This window comes from Neoarius graeffei, chromosome 3 (assembly GCF_027579695.1).
Source record: "Neoarius graeffei isolate fNeoGra1 chromosome 3, fNeoGra1.pri, whole genome shotgun sequence".
In the NCBI taxonomy this organism is placed as follows: Eukaryota; Metazoa; Chordata; class Actinopteri; order Siluriformes; family Ariidae; genus Neoarius; species Neoarius graeffei.
In genome coordinates this window covers 86024785-86041496 of record NC_083571.1, presented here as the reverse complement: position 1 = coordinate 86041496, position 16712 = coordinate 86024785, and positions in this window count along the sequence as shown.

The window sequence follows — 16712 nt, the reverse complement described above, 5'->3', positions numbered from 1 at the left end:
GACATGTTTATACTAAATTGCATATTATATTCTGCATTGTTGCAAATGTTTTACACAAAACTGCTTACTGAACACACTGTCACTTTAAAATCATAACTCCATATACATACAAGGATCTATGATAAGACCATGATCCATGCACATACAAAATACGCACAATGCCTTACTTCTTTTCACATGCTTATTTTATCCTTCTTTACCTTATATCAATATTTTATATTTCAATATTCTATAAATAATTAATATTTATATTTTATTCCTAGTGCTGCATCCTGAATCTTGCTGTACCTGTACAATGACAATATAGGTATTCATATGGTATGTCCATGACTATAGACTTATAATCAGCATTAGGCTTGAATTGTATTTTGTCTGACTGTAGATAAATGCTTCTGTAAAATGACACATTGCACCATTGTAATGTCAGAGAATTATATTATGCTTAAATGACCTTTAACCCAGAGTGTCAAATAATGTTTTGTATTATTTTCCATCATCATATCTAGCATGTATAATACTAGATATAGTATTTAAAAGTAGTACCCAGTGGAACAGGATTTGTTAGTGAGACAGATGGGAAACACTTTGCCAACAGACAAAAGTGTTAATTTATTTTCAGGTTTAATGGTGCAGAAAATGATAGTGTTGTGCATGAAATGACTCAAATGTTGCCAAAATGATGATCTATGCATTGCTCGTTAGCATAGATGACTAATGTATTTATCATATTTATCTCTGTGGTTATTTATAAACGTTGCTGTAAATAGGTCCCCCTCTGTTTTCATTACATGAAAATCTGTGCAGTCAGTAAACACAGCCTTTTGGGCATTTCATCATCACAGCTATTTACATATTGGGTAATTAGAAAGATTTACAGTGAAGGACAAATTAATATCAGGCCATTTTAGTAAACCCCAGTAAATTCTGAAAACAGACTAACAGTACTGAACTCATTAGGCATTACATAAAGCACTGCTTATGTGTAATTATGTGTTCCCTCTGTGTGTTGCTAACTTATTAATGATGAGGATGAGGAGAACAGAGGCTCTGTTGGAAGGCAGGTGCATGCTGGAACATGAGTGATGTGCCTCTGGCTTTTTGGGGCCTGGACAAATCTGTCCCAAGGGCTGATCAGTAGGCTACTCGTATATCATGGCGTGTACAGGTCTCTCCCACAGGAACTCAAGTGGTATTATAGCTTGTGGGTGTGTGCATGTGTGTGCACATGTTGTAAGCTTTCTCTTTTTTATCTTCGCACTTCATGTTGGAGTGAGCACTGATGCTGTTTTGTCAAAGTGAGGCAATAGGCTTACTGCTGTCTCACCAGACGCCACCACAAAGCCAGCTTTCAATCATGTGGAGAAAGAGAGAGTGAAGACTTTGATGCATAAGTATGAGTGTGTGTGTGTGTGTGTGTGTGTGTGTAGTAGATATTGAATGTGATTGAAAAAAGAGAAGGAGGAGGGGGTAGCTTAACCAGAGACACAGTTCGTTCCCTTGGGCAAGTGCGCTATTTGTTAGGGTCACTATCAATCAGAAGTAAATGGCCACAGGTCATGGCTGTGGGGAGCTCTTCAGTCCTGCAATAAATAAATTGAACAGCTGATCTCTCCAAGTGTGACAGCTGAGAGCAACAAGAGACAAGATCAACACACAGCCTTTAGACACACTGCAGGCAGTGTTGAGATAATGGAAAACCTGTTTATATTTTAGCTCAAACCTTTAAACCCCTGGTCTTTCAGTAATCACCCTATATAATAATAGTGATTGTTGGTTATATATTGACCAAGGCACTGGTTATTTAAGAACAAATTGGTTTTGTTGCCACCAGCAGTGTGTTCATTTCTGTGTAATGAATCAATTTTAAAATGGAAACCCTTTTTAATCAGGCAGATTTATATCCCCATGTACATTCTGTTAAATCAAGAATTTCTAATTTTGGGCTTTCTCAAGGAAACACTCAAAAGGGTTATTCCATGCCAAATCAACAACAGGTTATGCTCAACCATCTCAGATTTCAATGAAATTTGGAGGGCTCAGAGATACTACTAAAAGAAATTAATCCCCAAAACTTGAGCTTCCTATCACCAATAGTTTCAGAGATACAGGCATTTGAATTTTTTCGATTTTTTTGTTTTTTGCTCAAAACATACATATTTCAAAGTGCAATATAATCTTTATTATGCAAGATAGAAACCTAAAATTTTGCACAGAGAGACTCAATGTCTTGTACTACAAGCTTCAACTTAGAATTTCAATGGTCATTGTATATTAGATGGTGATTTTAACAAGGAAATTAAAGACAAATTTGCATTTTTTGCATTTCATTTTGCAACTCATTCTGGAAGCTTGCCTGTGGCAGTAATGCTTAAACTAAGAATGTTATTCAAATCTACACAGAAATATCTACCAATTTCAGTTTTACCAAGTCTCCACTATTCCTAGTTTGTCTGTAATAGGGTTTTGAAATTCGCCGATTTCTAAAACATGCCATTTTCAGTAGCAAGAAATCCAATGTGGGATAGCAGTTAGGAACTTGTAAATTTTTTTTCAGTAATCCCCAAGACCCATATTTTATATTTCCAAATTTTTGTTCTGTGTCTCTCAAGTATTTTTAAACTACAGGGGTTTAAAAAATCCATTTTCACCAAATTTGAATTTTTGATATATTTTCATATAACTGATATTTGAGGGTTAATAAATGCTTCAATAAGGCTCAAGTAGGTTAGGAGACATGTTTCTTCCTCAATTTTAAATAAAATTTCAATTAATGCTCAGTATTAATTATTTGTAACTTGATTTTAATCTAAGACTGTGTAACATTAGCAATCAATGACCAGCTATTGTGTACCAGTCAACAGCCAGCCTTATCAATATCAACACAGCACAATAGGTGACCTTTGATACCAGAACAGGTGGCTCATATCTTATAGTTTTAGAGTCTGTAAACTGCATACTTGTTCAGATAACATTATATTGCTTGGATTATATTAAATACATTGTAATACAGAGCACTGAGAAAATTTACTAATGTTATTAACTGAATGTGTTTCTTTGCAAGAATTGGAATATTTTGAATAGTTGACTAGGGAATTTAATTGTAGTTGCTTTCAATTTGAGATCAGTATAAATGAGTTTGTTCTTAGACATCTAGAAATGGCTGAACTTCCTCCCTGTTCTATCGGAATTGGACTAAAGAAAGATTCTGACTGCCATAAACTAACATACAACAGAAATTGTAAGTTAAATACACTCTCTCAGTATAGTTTGGAGCAAATTTCATTAATTAAACAGAGAACTGAACTTGAGAACATTTCAAGTACAGACACAGTATGTCTGCATTATGAGAAACTGTTTCTGATGAAATATGAAGAGCTACAGAAAAGTTGTTGTGATCCATATGAAAGGCACAAGAAAAAAGTTAAAACAGAATTACGTTCAATTCTTCCTGAAACAGCAGATTCACTTTCAAAACTGATAAATAAAAATATTAAACCTGGACAAAAATTGTATTCTAAATGTTCACAGAGAGTGAAAGAACATTTAAGCCAAGCAGATTCAGCAGGTTCTACAGAATCAGAACAAGAGAGCATGTGTGTAGATGTGGATCCAACATACACTGGTGAGGTAGCTGAATCACTTGACAAAAGCCTTGTGTCAATTGATTGCTCTCCACTGAAAATTGCCAAGTATAGCCACAAACAGAAAGCTGCATATGGCAAAGCAAAGCTGCAACAAGTGGAAGAAACTTTACATTCTAAAATGAAATTTTATTAATTAATGAAATTTGCTCCAAACTATACTGAGAGAGTGTATTTAACTAGTGGATGTCCATCTCAAGGCAGGATCACAGTTATGCCATATTCTTTCTTTTTTTTGTAATAATGGATGTAACATTGTTCAACAGGGCTTGACAATTATGTGCAAGTGTGCATGTAAGTAAAAACTATGTTGAATTAATGATTCACACATTGATGCGACTTGGTTAGGGTTTAGTTTACAAAAGAAGTTGTGAGAAAGTTTTTTTAAAAAATCATCAAACTTGGAATTTGAGGATTCAGGGCTTCAACATGAGAACACTGTTACAAGGCAGGCAGAAAATATATGCAGGCACTGAAGCTAGATAATGACTGAGAATAACAATACACTGATTGAGAATGTAGCTTTTATGTCTTACATACAAAGAATATAAATCAACATTGTCATACACTTGCAAACTATTCCGCAATCCATGTGGTATAAAATAATGTAGAGCAGTGGGGGCTGGTAGTCTTTCAAACAGGGGAGGCTGGTTGGTTACGATATTTCCAGATTTTAAAAGAAAAAACATATCAATTTTGCCCATACTCTTGCCTCTGATCTGGCTGATTGTTGGCAGGGTCACAAACTGTGAAATAACATGTTCTTTTGGCCCATTAGCCTACTGTCCAATATACATGATGGTGGTGTTGGGGGGGTATATTTTAACATTTTATATTTTAAAATTGTGGCATGTTGTTTAAAAATTGATCATTATTGAAACCACACATTTCATTCAATGACACTTTCCCTATATTTTACTTATTTTGACTGAGAAATGTTTTATTGACAATTTTGATAACCCTTCACTTTTAATCCAGGTCTGTAGTGTGAAATGTTCTCGGCTGTGTTTTTGTTTAAAAATGTTTTCCAAATTGTAGCTGTGTTTAATTCATATCCAGAAAAAAAAAATATTCCAATATAATATACTCAGCATAAACATTTTAAATAGATTCTATATTTTTGGTCCATCCATGACATATTACTAAAGTAGCCTATTTACTGTTGTTGATGTGGGTCACTTGCTGTTAGCCAATTCACTTTCTCGTACCAGGAGAGCTGAAAGGAACGAGTATTATTCCCTACCTTTTTCACCAAGTCAATTTGAGGCGTTGGTCTACCCTGCTCTTTAATTTTAATTTTTTCATCGAAAGGAAGACTGGCAAATGGCTTCGCCAAAATTAAATCAGCAATGCTTGGCATCCGTGCGCAGCTTTCTTGCTAGCTTACTAGCCCCCTCAAGTTCAAGTTCAGTCACTCAAATAAATGAAATTTCTGGCACTAAGATAGCAAACTTGACAACACTATATTTACACTTTATTTACAATGAAAATATATACAAACTACAAAAGCTGGTAGAAACCATATGTAATGAATGAAATCAAAATGTAAGCTGATCTCTTACAATACACCACAGCACTTGCGAATCAGCATGGGACTGAACTGAAATTCACCACTGCCTGTCTATTTGAAATGAGCTGTCAATCAAAGAAAATATCCGGCCGCTTTCACCAATCATCAGTCTCCTCGCGGAAAGCTTTGCCATGTCCCTCCCACTGTGAGGCTGGGAGTCCGTGGGCGGGCATTTTCGCAGTATTTGTCCAATAACCGTCTTGCATTTTGAGATTGAAAAGCGCATAGCTCCCAAATGCCATTGAAGTCCACTGAGGCTGGGAGTCCGGTGGGCGGGCGTTATCGCAGTATTTATCCAATAACCATCTTGCATTTTGAGATTGAAAAGCGCAGAGCTCCCAAATGCCATTGAAGTCCACTGAGGCTGCGCTGCATCGCGCTGTCACGAGGGGGAAAAACTCACGCACACATTAAGCGAACTGGGGAAAGTTATAACGGAATGATTTCGCACTGTAGTTGGGTTGAGCACATATATTTCTATGATTCTGGATCTGAAATAGCATTAAGGTCGGCTATAACATAAGCCTAGCGCAATTCATCCTACACGATGTTCGTCATTTTTAGAGGAGGCTGAGCCTCCCTCGTTGTCTTAGAGCAATCGCCCGTGATGTAGAGTTAGTGGTAGGATTGGTGTTTATAAAACCAAACTAACCACATCAATCTGACCACATTGCCCACTTGGAGAAATCAGGTCCATTTAAAAACACCACGACAGTGGAGACAAGAAAGTTGAGAATATCAACATTTATGTAAGTGGCACTGAAATCCAGTGCACTGGAAGTTGCACTGATATCCAGCCACTGGGGGTGCATAAGCGTACTCTTGGTGCCAGTCCCAAGCCCAGATAAATTGGAAAGGGTTGCATCAGGAAGGGCATCCGGCATAAAACTGTGCCAAATCTAACATGCGGAATGAAAAGAGAAATACCATACCGGATCGGTCGGGGCCCGGGTTAACAACAACCAACTCTGGTACTGTTGGTCAACAGGGTGCTGGTGGAAAGTGTGCTACTGTTGCACCAAAATGGAGAAGGAGAAAGAGAGGGGGGAGGCGTGTTAGGAGACAGCGTGAAAGATGGAAGGGAAGGAGCTTAGAATTGAGGGTAGGAACACTGAATGTGGGAACATTGACTGGCAGAGCGAGAGAGTTAGGAGGTATGATGGAAAGAAGGAAGTTGGACATTTTGTGTGTGCAGGTGACGAGGTGGAAAGGAAGCAAGGCCAAGAACATTGGAGATGGATGTAAGTTGTTTTATTATGGAGTCGATGGAAAGATAAATGGTGTTGGTATTGTTTTGAGAGGAGAGTTGGTCAACAGTGTGATTGATGTGAAGAGGGTGTCAGATAGAGTGATAGGCATGAAGTTGGAGACTCAAGGATCAAGGTGGTAATCAATGTTGTGTGTGCATACACCCCACAGGTTGGATGTGGGAATGAAGAGAAAGAGTCTTTCTGGGAAAAGATGGATGAAGTGGTAGAAAGTATACCGAGGGAGGAGCACGTGCTGATAGGAGCAGATTTCAATGGACATGTTGGCGAGGGGCGGCACGGTGGTGTAGTGGTTAGCGCTGTCGCCTCACAGCAAGAAGGTCTGGGTTTGAGCCCCGTGGCTGGCAAGGGCCTTTCTATGTGGTGTTGGTAACTCGCCAGCGCCCCCTATAACGATCCCACAATTCCTTGCGCGCTCCACCCGGATGTGATGTAAAGTGGAACTGCTTTAACTGTATCGAGAGCGCCTCGATTCGCTCTCTCATGTTCTGACTACTGGAGTGGTCGGACGGACTGTAGGCACGCTCGCCTACAGTGTTGAGACTAACCGCTATTGTCTGAGAACAGCCTGTTCAAATTAGTTTCGGCCGAACTTTTGAACGACCCACTAAGTTTCAGCGATATAGTGGTTTTGATTCTAAACCTTTGCAAAGTTTAACTACAGTTAAGTAGTTTTCCACGCTAAGAGGCATTTGCGGACAGCTTCGCTCCTCTCAGCTTTTTCTCGTCGACGCATCACCGGAGGTTTCTCCTGAAGCACCGTGGGCCAGCTAGGCCTTCATCTCCCTGCTTCGTTAGCCGCGGTTGGACGCAACGCGCCGCTAACCTCCTCTCCTCGGACTGCGACCCTCAGCGCGGACATCGGAGAAAGAACTTCCATCGCATTGAGTAGGCACTTGGGCAAATTTTTAATTTGTAGCTTATTCAGATGGTTGTTAGGGTCATGTTTAAGCTTTGAGCTATTTAGCATACCCGCTCAGACACGGAAGGTGTTTGTTTTTATTGTTTGTTTTGGTTCTGTTTTTTTCTTTGAACTTGTTAGACAGGGTATCTTGCATGATATCTTTCCTTAACTCCATTGCTAGCTTCCCTATCTGATTAGCAGCGCAGCGACAAGTTTGTTATTTTCAGCTCCGAGGCTAGACCGCTACAAGGCCTAGTTCTCTCCATCCAACACCTATTACACACACATATACACACTCTCTCTCTCTCTCTCTCTCTCTCTCTCGTGTTGAGTTCTTTGCCTAGATAGTCTGTTGGAAATTGTTGTTAAGTACAGTGTTTGGATCCAGCTGTAACGTGGTCAGATTCTCCTTGGCAACTGATTGCTAGCTACCTCAGGGTGATACGCTAGCTCGTAGGCTTGTGTTCTCGACTAGGCCTGCAGGCGCCATTTTTCCGACGCCATTTTGATACCTTCCTCATTGAGTTACCTGTGATACGACACCTAGGCACTGACCGCCATTTTGTTCAAGCATTGCCAGAGTGGCTAGTCATTAGCATCTGCCCACAGATACCTACACAAAGCACACATTAGCCACAGAGCTAATCCTTTGTTCTATTTAGCTAACATTCCTTTGTTTTAGCTAACGACAAGCTAGGACACACATACACACACACACACACACACACGCACACATCGGCTTGCCCTAGCCTCTCACACACACACACACACACACACACACACACACACACACACACACACACACACACACACACACACACAAGGGATTCTTTTCTTTTTCCTTCTATCTCTTTCTCTCTCTCTTTCCCTCAAATTTATAGTCCAGGTGTAATTGTTCCATTGTTTTGTCTTGTTATTACCTTTGCCGACATTGAATGTATTTTGAGATTATTATTATTAGTGAGTAGTAGACAAATAAAAGCTAATAAAATTGAATTGCATTTTACTTGTTCCTGTTGTTTATTCACAAGGTCAACTATTTAGAACTCCTTTTTCCTTCAGAATTTAGCTTTTGTATACAACTGGGTTTCCCATCTAATACAGAGCTACCATTAATCTTGAATGTAACCATTCACGGTGAGTATTAAGATTAATAATTTAAGATTTTATGAGACTGATCTTTATTTATAAATTGATTAATTTAATTATCAATTATTACATAATTTATAATTTAATTAATCCCAATTCCACCTACATTAAAGTGGTGCCTCGTGTGAGGAATAGTTTAATGACCTTGTGAATTTCTCAACAATAACTTGTAAACTGCTGTATACCCAAAATCAACTGCCAAGGTATAACACAGATGACTTTAATGGTGAATCATTAACAGTGTGTTAATCACAGAACTGAAATTCAGCTGCCAACCACAGTTAGCTGATAAACTGGTTTAATTGATTAGTACGTTAGAGTAATATCTAATCCAAGTACTTAATTAATATTATTAATAATAATCATTATTATTAACTAATTATTAATTGAGCTAATTAATACAAGTGAAACATTAGTGAAAACAAAGTAGCTAAGAAACCACATCAATTATTTAGCAACTTGGATTGAATTAAATTCTAACCTAATCAATCCCTAGTATTAATTTCCTTTAAGTTAATTAATACATTTCGAACAAAATGTCGCGTTCCCCATCAAGGGAGTCAGAAGGGCCCCTCCTCTCTCTCTTCGACGTTGTAGGCGATTTAGGCCAAGTCCCGGAGGATAGGAGAAATTACTTCTGTGATCTGGACCAAAAGGCTCGCTTTGATGAAATACACATAGCCGTTAGGGAACTTAAGGAGCGTACTATGACTCTCCCAGAAGGGCTACCCAAATTGTTCATGATCTACTATAAGGAAATGGAACATGTGTGTATGACCCTCGAACAAGAGAAAAGAACACTAAAACGACAACTGGCCGAAGCTCAAAGGAGAGCAGAAAGCGCGGAGAGTAGCCTCGTGGGCCTGAGAGCCACACAAGATGAACTAAAGCGCGAAATAGAATACCTCAGAGAAGAAGTGACGCAAGCACGTCGCTCAGATGAGGGATCGGCCAAACCCTCCCAAGAACAGAGTTCCGCTCTGGAGGAGGAAGAACCTGAGCTTAGAACGGTAGATCAGACACCGCACTCAAGCTCAACTCGCGTGAAAGTCGCGCGATCGCCACCTCGTGGCACTGGGAGTTTTTACTTTACTCCCCACTACACCCCCTCGCGCTTCAATATCGCTGCAGCCTCTAGCTCGCAGAAAACGCCGCGCTACGTACCCTCAGACTCCTCTGACGGAGAGGCCGCCTACAAGCCGAAACGCAGACATAGGCGATATGAGAGCAGCTCAAATAGCGAAGACAGCGAGGACCCCTACGGGTCAAAATCAAAACGCCTCGTCGCAGAACGCAAAACTAGGATCTGCCAAATCGACGTCCTTGCGAAAGACATAGAGCGTTTTGAGCCGGAAAATCATAGACACCGAAGCGTTAATGATTATTTCCGGGAAATCGAGCGTAGCCTCCTGGACCTGCCAGAGGCTACGTCGCATGAAAAGGCCAGACTAGTCTGGAAAACTTTAGGTAGTGGCGTACGAGCATTCGTTGAGACCCTACCGCAGTCAGTCCTCGACGACTACAAGAAAATACGTAAGTACTTGAAAGAGGAATACTCGTTGTACGAGGACGAGACTGCTGCGACGATGGGTGCCATTCTAATCAGACAGAAACGAAGCGAACACCCTCGCGAGTACTACCGTCGGCTCCGTGCAGCGTACTTTCAGGGCAGAAGTGAGCCCGGGCTAGAGGAAGATCGCAACTTCAAGTCCCTCTTCCTCCATAACCTTCACCCGTGCATCCGTAACCAAGTAACACTCGCGTGTTGCCAGCGCCCCCATACTATGAGAGAAATGCGTCGCACCGCACAACTAACGTGGGAGACGTTCGTCCGACCCACAGACCGCCACGAGGACGATCCCAGAGTCCTCAGTCTATATGAGCAGGAAGGTCAGTCCTTAGGCCTAGAAGGGGGTGAAGCCCCAAACCGCGGGCCCCCTTGGGCGAACCCAAACCCCGGCCACCAGACGTCGAGTCAACCCAAAGGTAACTGGAAAGTTCGACAAGCTGGAGCCAAGGGGGAACAGGGCCCCAATGCCAAAGGGCAAGGTAACCGCAAACCTGGCAGTCACGGCCCTAAATCTCAGAATAGCGGACAGTCAAGGCCCCATCGCAACTCCTCTCGAAGGGAGCGGAGCCCTAAGCTAGCTACCGCTAAACAAGCCAACCAAGAGCCGCTTGGGATGGCAGAACTGAGGACCGAATTAGCACGAGTTAAACAACTGCTGAGCAATAAGAACAGGAAGGGTAAGCCGAGCAAGGACAGGGACGAACCGTCAGCATGACTAGGCCGGGACCCATCCCCACCACCACCGCGTGTCTACCTCGTGGGGTGGGGAAAGGACCCCTGCCCAATAGGCAGCGATGAGTTGAAACCACCCCCCCCGGTAGTGAAGCCTGACCCGCAGGATGCACCCCTGACGCAGTTTCTTGGAGATTTGGTTAGGAAAGGCAACGCCAAGCGTATCTATACCCCAGTGGTGGTAGAAGGCAACATTTCCCTCCAAGCTCTCTTGGATACCGGGTCGGAAATCACCCTGATGTGTTCCAAAGTCTTCACAGAGGTTTCTGATGCGCGGCGCGCGCAAGGTAGACCCATCAGAACCGAACGTTGTGACGTCAACTTGGTTAGCTTCACCCAGAATCAAGCACCAGTAACAACCATTGCATGGTTAGAACTCACCTTCCAGGGCATGTCCATCACTCACCCCACTTACATCTGCTCTGTTGGGGTAGAACCGTTCCTCATTGGCCAAGACCTACTGGATAGGCTAGCGCCCCTCATTGACTGTCGTCGTGGGCAACTGTGGGCCCAGGTCGCGTCCCCACAGACCCCAGATCCTCGTCGTCATGATCGAGCCTGTTGCGATGAAGTTAGCGTGGAGGCTACTCCACCGATAGCTGAGTCAGGGTGGGTCCCCGAGAACCTCGAGACCACTCCGCTCCACCCTGAGCCGAGTCAAGACGCACCAAACTCAACCGACACTCTTCTCAACCGCAATGCGCTTGATGGCCACCCGTCTTTCCTTTGCTTTCTTGGCGAATCTGCCCCAACCAGGTACTACCCCTGGATATCTGGCAACATTGCTGTCAACGGCGTCACGGCACCTGGCGTCAGGTTAGCGCTTTGGTCAGAGAAGTCAGCCATCAGCCAAACGTGGTTCGACATAGTGCGTCAGAGCACTCCTTCCCCTGTCTTTGTGCAGAAGAGCCACCGGCTACTGTCAGCCGAACAACCACAGAGCCCCATCAAAGCCACGGGCGTCTGCGCCGTGTCGCTCGCCATCGGTCAGAGAGAATTCCTTCATTTCTTGAGTGTCGTCCCCGGACTTCCTGACCCACTGGTCATTGGGGCAGACATCTTGGTCAGACTGGGAGCCCAACTGGACCTAGTCAACCGGGTCATCTGGACCCAAGCCGACGCTGCTAAGCACCCGTTCCAAGCTGACCCGGAACAAATGCGGTCAGGACAAACGATTCCCCAAGCCTGCCATGTCGCTAGCGAATTTGACATTGTCATTCCCGCTAGGACTGCTGGTTCCCCTCTTAAGCTGGTCATCATGAAAGACCAACAGTTTCGTAGCTCCCAGGCGTTCTTCCAGCCTCTCAGATTCTTCATGGAGCTCGATTTAGCCGTGTGTGGGACTCCGCTGCTTGAAGTGAGTCATCGTTCCGCTTACCTCCTGGTTCAAAACTCCACGCGGGACGCCATCACGATCCCCGCCCGTCGGCCTTTAGGCCTTCTGATAGACCAGGCATTCCATGACTTTGAACTCACCATTCCAGTCATTGGTGAGCTGCCAACGCCGGACACTCATTCCGATCCAGTGGAACCTCCCTGGATCACTCTTCCTTTCCACATGATCCGCATCGAACCTCACATCATGCTTTGCGACGAGCGCATAGTCATGACCAAAACTGACACCCCGAAACACATGCTGGTGTACGCTCTTGCCACGCAATCGAGCAACGACACCCCTGCAACTGAGGTCGTCGATTCAGCTCTAGGTGAACCGTACCCAGGCTTCGAACGAGAAGTTCAACAACAGCTGGTGAAAGCTGACAGCCTGACCACGGACGCCCAGAGACGACAGCTCCGTGAACTGTTCTACGACTTCAAGGCGATCTGGGCGCGAGATTCTAATGACTGCGGAGTCACGGACATCCACACCGTCCGAATCCCAACAGATCCGAACGCTCCACCGACGTTCGTGCGGCAATACAAAATCCCGTTAGCCGCATACGACTCAATACAAGAAACACTGGACACTCTGCTGGAAAAGCAGATCATTCGTGAGTGTAACTCGACTTACAACTCCCCCTTATGGCCAGTGCTGAAACCGAACGGCAAGTGGCGTCTCACCATTGACTATAGGCAGCTGAACAAGCAAGTGCCCTTGTCAAGATGGCCCATGATCCATCTGGATCAAGAACTTGCCAAGGTGAAGGGTGCAAAGTTCTTCTCCACCGCCGACGTGGCGAGTGGATTCTGGACCATGCGCGTGGATCCAGCTGACCAGCACAAGCTGGCCTTTTCCTTTGGGAACCGCCAGCTAACTTTCAACCGATGTCCGTTCGGCTACGCGAACTCCCCCGCTGAATTCAACATCTTCTTGCATAAGGCAATGAGCGATGCCGCAGCTCGTGGCAACTTGATCTATGTCGATGACATCCTCATTAGGTCACAGACTTTTGATGCACACCTCGAAGAGATACGCCATGTTCTGTCTCAGCTGTCCAGAGCAGGAGCGAAGCTCTCTGTCACCAAAGGGCAGTGGTGTCGCACCAAAGTCGAATACGTTGGGCTGTGCGTTGGGCCAGATGGCATTGAACCCCAGTCGGGGAGGGTGCGGGCTATCCAAGACATCAAAGCCCCATCCAACGTACCCGAACTCAGGAGCTTCTTAGGGGTCTGCAACTACTCCCGACAGTTCATCGAGGACTACGCGGAGATAGCACGACCGCTCACCGAGCTCCTCCGAAAGGATAAACCCTTCCAGTGGAGTGAGCCTCAAGAACTCGTGTTCAAGAGCATGAAGCAGAAGCTCTGCTCCGCTCCCTGCCTCGCGTATCCCGACAAAGACAAACCGTTCTTCTTGGAGGCTAGTTTCTCCACCCACTGCCTGAGCGCTGCACTGTCACAGCAGCATGACAAAGATCGCCGTGTCGTAGCATACGCCAGTCGGCCCCTCAGTGCTGTGGAGTTTAAATTTTCAGACTGCGAAAAAGCCCTGCTGGCCACGGTCTGGGCCGTTGAACACTTTCACAGTTACATTGGTGGCCAGAAGGTGGTGATAGAGACCAATCATCAACCGGTCTCGTTCTTGAACAGCCAGAGGCTGAGAGAGGGAAGAGTTTCGAACAGTCACATCGCAGCTTGGATGATGGCACTACAGGGCTACGACGTCGAGGTGAAGTACGCCCAGAACCACAAGATGGTGCTTGGCCGAGGGCTGGCGGAATGCCAGCATTGCGACTGCGAGAATAGTCCAGATCAAACCGAACTAACAACCGTACCTGCTCTCCCCTCCGACCACCACTACTATGACGAGAACGTCTGCAAAGACCTCCCCACCGCTTACATAGATGGATGCTCATTCCATCATGAACGCAAAGTGCAAGCCGGTGTCGGTATCGTATGGGCGAACGGCCCTATACAAGGGAAATACCAACATCGACTCGGGGCTAAGACTAGCCAATATGCGGAGGTAGCAGCCGTGCTCATCGTCCTGCAACAAGCTGCCCGTGAGAACATCAAGCGGTTAGTCCTCTGCTCTGATTCAAATTATGCCAGGCATAGCTTCGTCTCACACTTTCCCTCGTGGAAGGTGCAGGACATGAAAAACGCAAGGGGCAAGGAAGTGAAACACTCCGAACTCTTCCTAGCATGCGATCGACTCGTAACCGAACAGGGAATGTGCGTCTATTGGAAGAAGGTGAAGGGACATTCTCAAGTCCCAGGACCTGACAAAGTCGGTAACGATGAGGCAGATGGCCTCGCCAAAGCGGGAGCCGTAGACGGCCCCCTTTGGGAATTCCAGCCGTCATGGCTTCCCGAGACGCCACGCCATGACGTAACCGCGATTACTCGCCGACAGGCTAGAGCAGGTCAAACTGACGCAGTACCCCAAGCAGGAACAGTGCAACTCGGCCGACTGCCCCAGGATGCCGACCTGGTGTCTATGCAGGAAAGGGATCCCGTGATCCACCAGATCCGTAAGTTCCTTGCGGACCCCGTGGCGTCCCCAATTTCCCCACAAGAGTTGCAACAGTCCCGAGACTTAAATCACCTTCACAATCTCAAAAACGGCTTAAAACTCGAGAAAGGACTCCTGGTGTACACACCACGCAACCAGGGACCTCCCCGGTGGGTCGTGCCCACAGATCATAGGGGGGTCATGTTGCAGTACGCTCACGACAGCCCGTGCGGGGGCCATAGGAACGCTCAGGCGACCTACCAGACACTCCAACAGATTGTCTATTGGCCCTTCATGATTCAGGACGTTACCGAGTATGTCAAAGGGTGCTTGATTTGCTGCCAATTCCGACCAGCCCAACCGTTGAACCGCGCCCCACTGCAAAGCAAAGGCATCTCATTCCCCTGGTCTAATCTCCAGATAGACTGGGTCGGACCGGTGCCGAAATCGGCTCGAGGTAATAAGTACCTCCTGACCGTCACTTGCGCGTTCACGAAGTGGGTGGAATGCTTGCCCGCCCCAAACGAAACCGCAGAGACCACCGCTCTCCTTCTTATGAACCATGTGTTCAGCCGTTGGGGCTTGCCCCTATCCATTGACTCCGACCGAGGTACTCATTTCACCGCAGAGGTCATGAGAGTGTTGTGGGAGATGCTCGGAGTCGAGGCAAAGTTCCACATCGCGTATCATCCTCAGTCTTCCGGTCAGGTCGAACGCGCCAACCAAACCATCGTGAGCATGCTTCGCAAGTATGTGAGTCACCATGGCAAAGATTGGGACATCAAACTCCCTCTGGTGCTGATGGCCATTCGGTCCACTCCTCACCGCACCACCGGAGTCACCCCGTTCGAAATGATGACTGGCCGTGAAATGGTTCTTCCCTTACACCTCCTCTACCGACCAGAGGACCTAAGCGTTGCCACTGCGTACACCGCACACCAGTACGTCACCGACTTGCAACGCCACTTGCAGGCCACATTTGCGTGGGCCCAGGAACACCTCGAAAAGAGTGCGAAAGGACAGAAAGCTTACTACGACAGAAAGGCGACACACCGTGAGTACGAAGTAGGCGACAGAGTCCTATACTTCAATTTCACCAAACCGGTAGGAGTAGCCAGAAAATTCTTACCCCGTTGGTCCGGTCCTTTCGAAATCGTCGGTAAACTGTCCCCCGTCGCCTACCGCATCAAAACTTCGAAGCCCAGCCAGGCGCCTTCGTATAGATGGGTCCATAGCAACCAAATAAAGCTCTTTGAGCAGTCCACACTCCATAGGGGGGTGGACAAACAATAAGTTATAGCCTGCCCAACTTAGTTGCATGCCTCTCAATCCATAAGCGTGCATCTATAAGTAACCACCCTTGTTACCACTCAAATCGGAATAACAAACTCCTGTATGTTGCAGAAATCCAGGGTAGACTACTAACTCAACAGGAGGAGCTGCAGGGCCTAGGCAAAACCCTGCAGGGAACCATACTAACCGTTAACATGCATTCTACATTAATCAAGAACACAGTACATGCCGTAGACAGGCTAGCAGCAATCATGAGAAGCGAAGTCAAGTATGTCCGAGTAATCCGAGACCTAATGCAGGACCTGATGAGAGAAGTAAGTAGCTCTCTCAGCACCCTGAGTGGAGGTAAAATCCCACCATATTTGATACCCCTCAGCATGGTTGACAGCATACTCCGATCTACTACCACGACTAACGTTTACTCATCACAGATTCATCTGGCTTATAGTCTTGGCAGTGCTATCCCCATTTTTGTGAACCCTCAAAACCTAGAAATAGGCTTCATCCTCAATCTCCCTGTTATTGAACGGCAAAACATATACAGAATCAAATCTGTCCTTAATGTAGGTTTCTGGAACAACGACATACACGTACGTTTGCAGACACCTTCCACCATAGCCTATCACGATGACAACCCCTCTATCTACCTCATCCCTAACTTAGACATGTGCACCTCTACCAAAGATATCC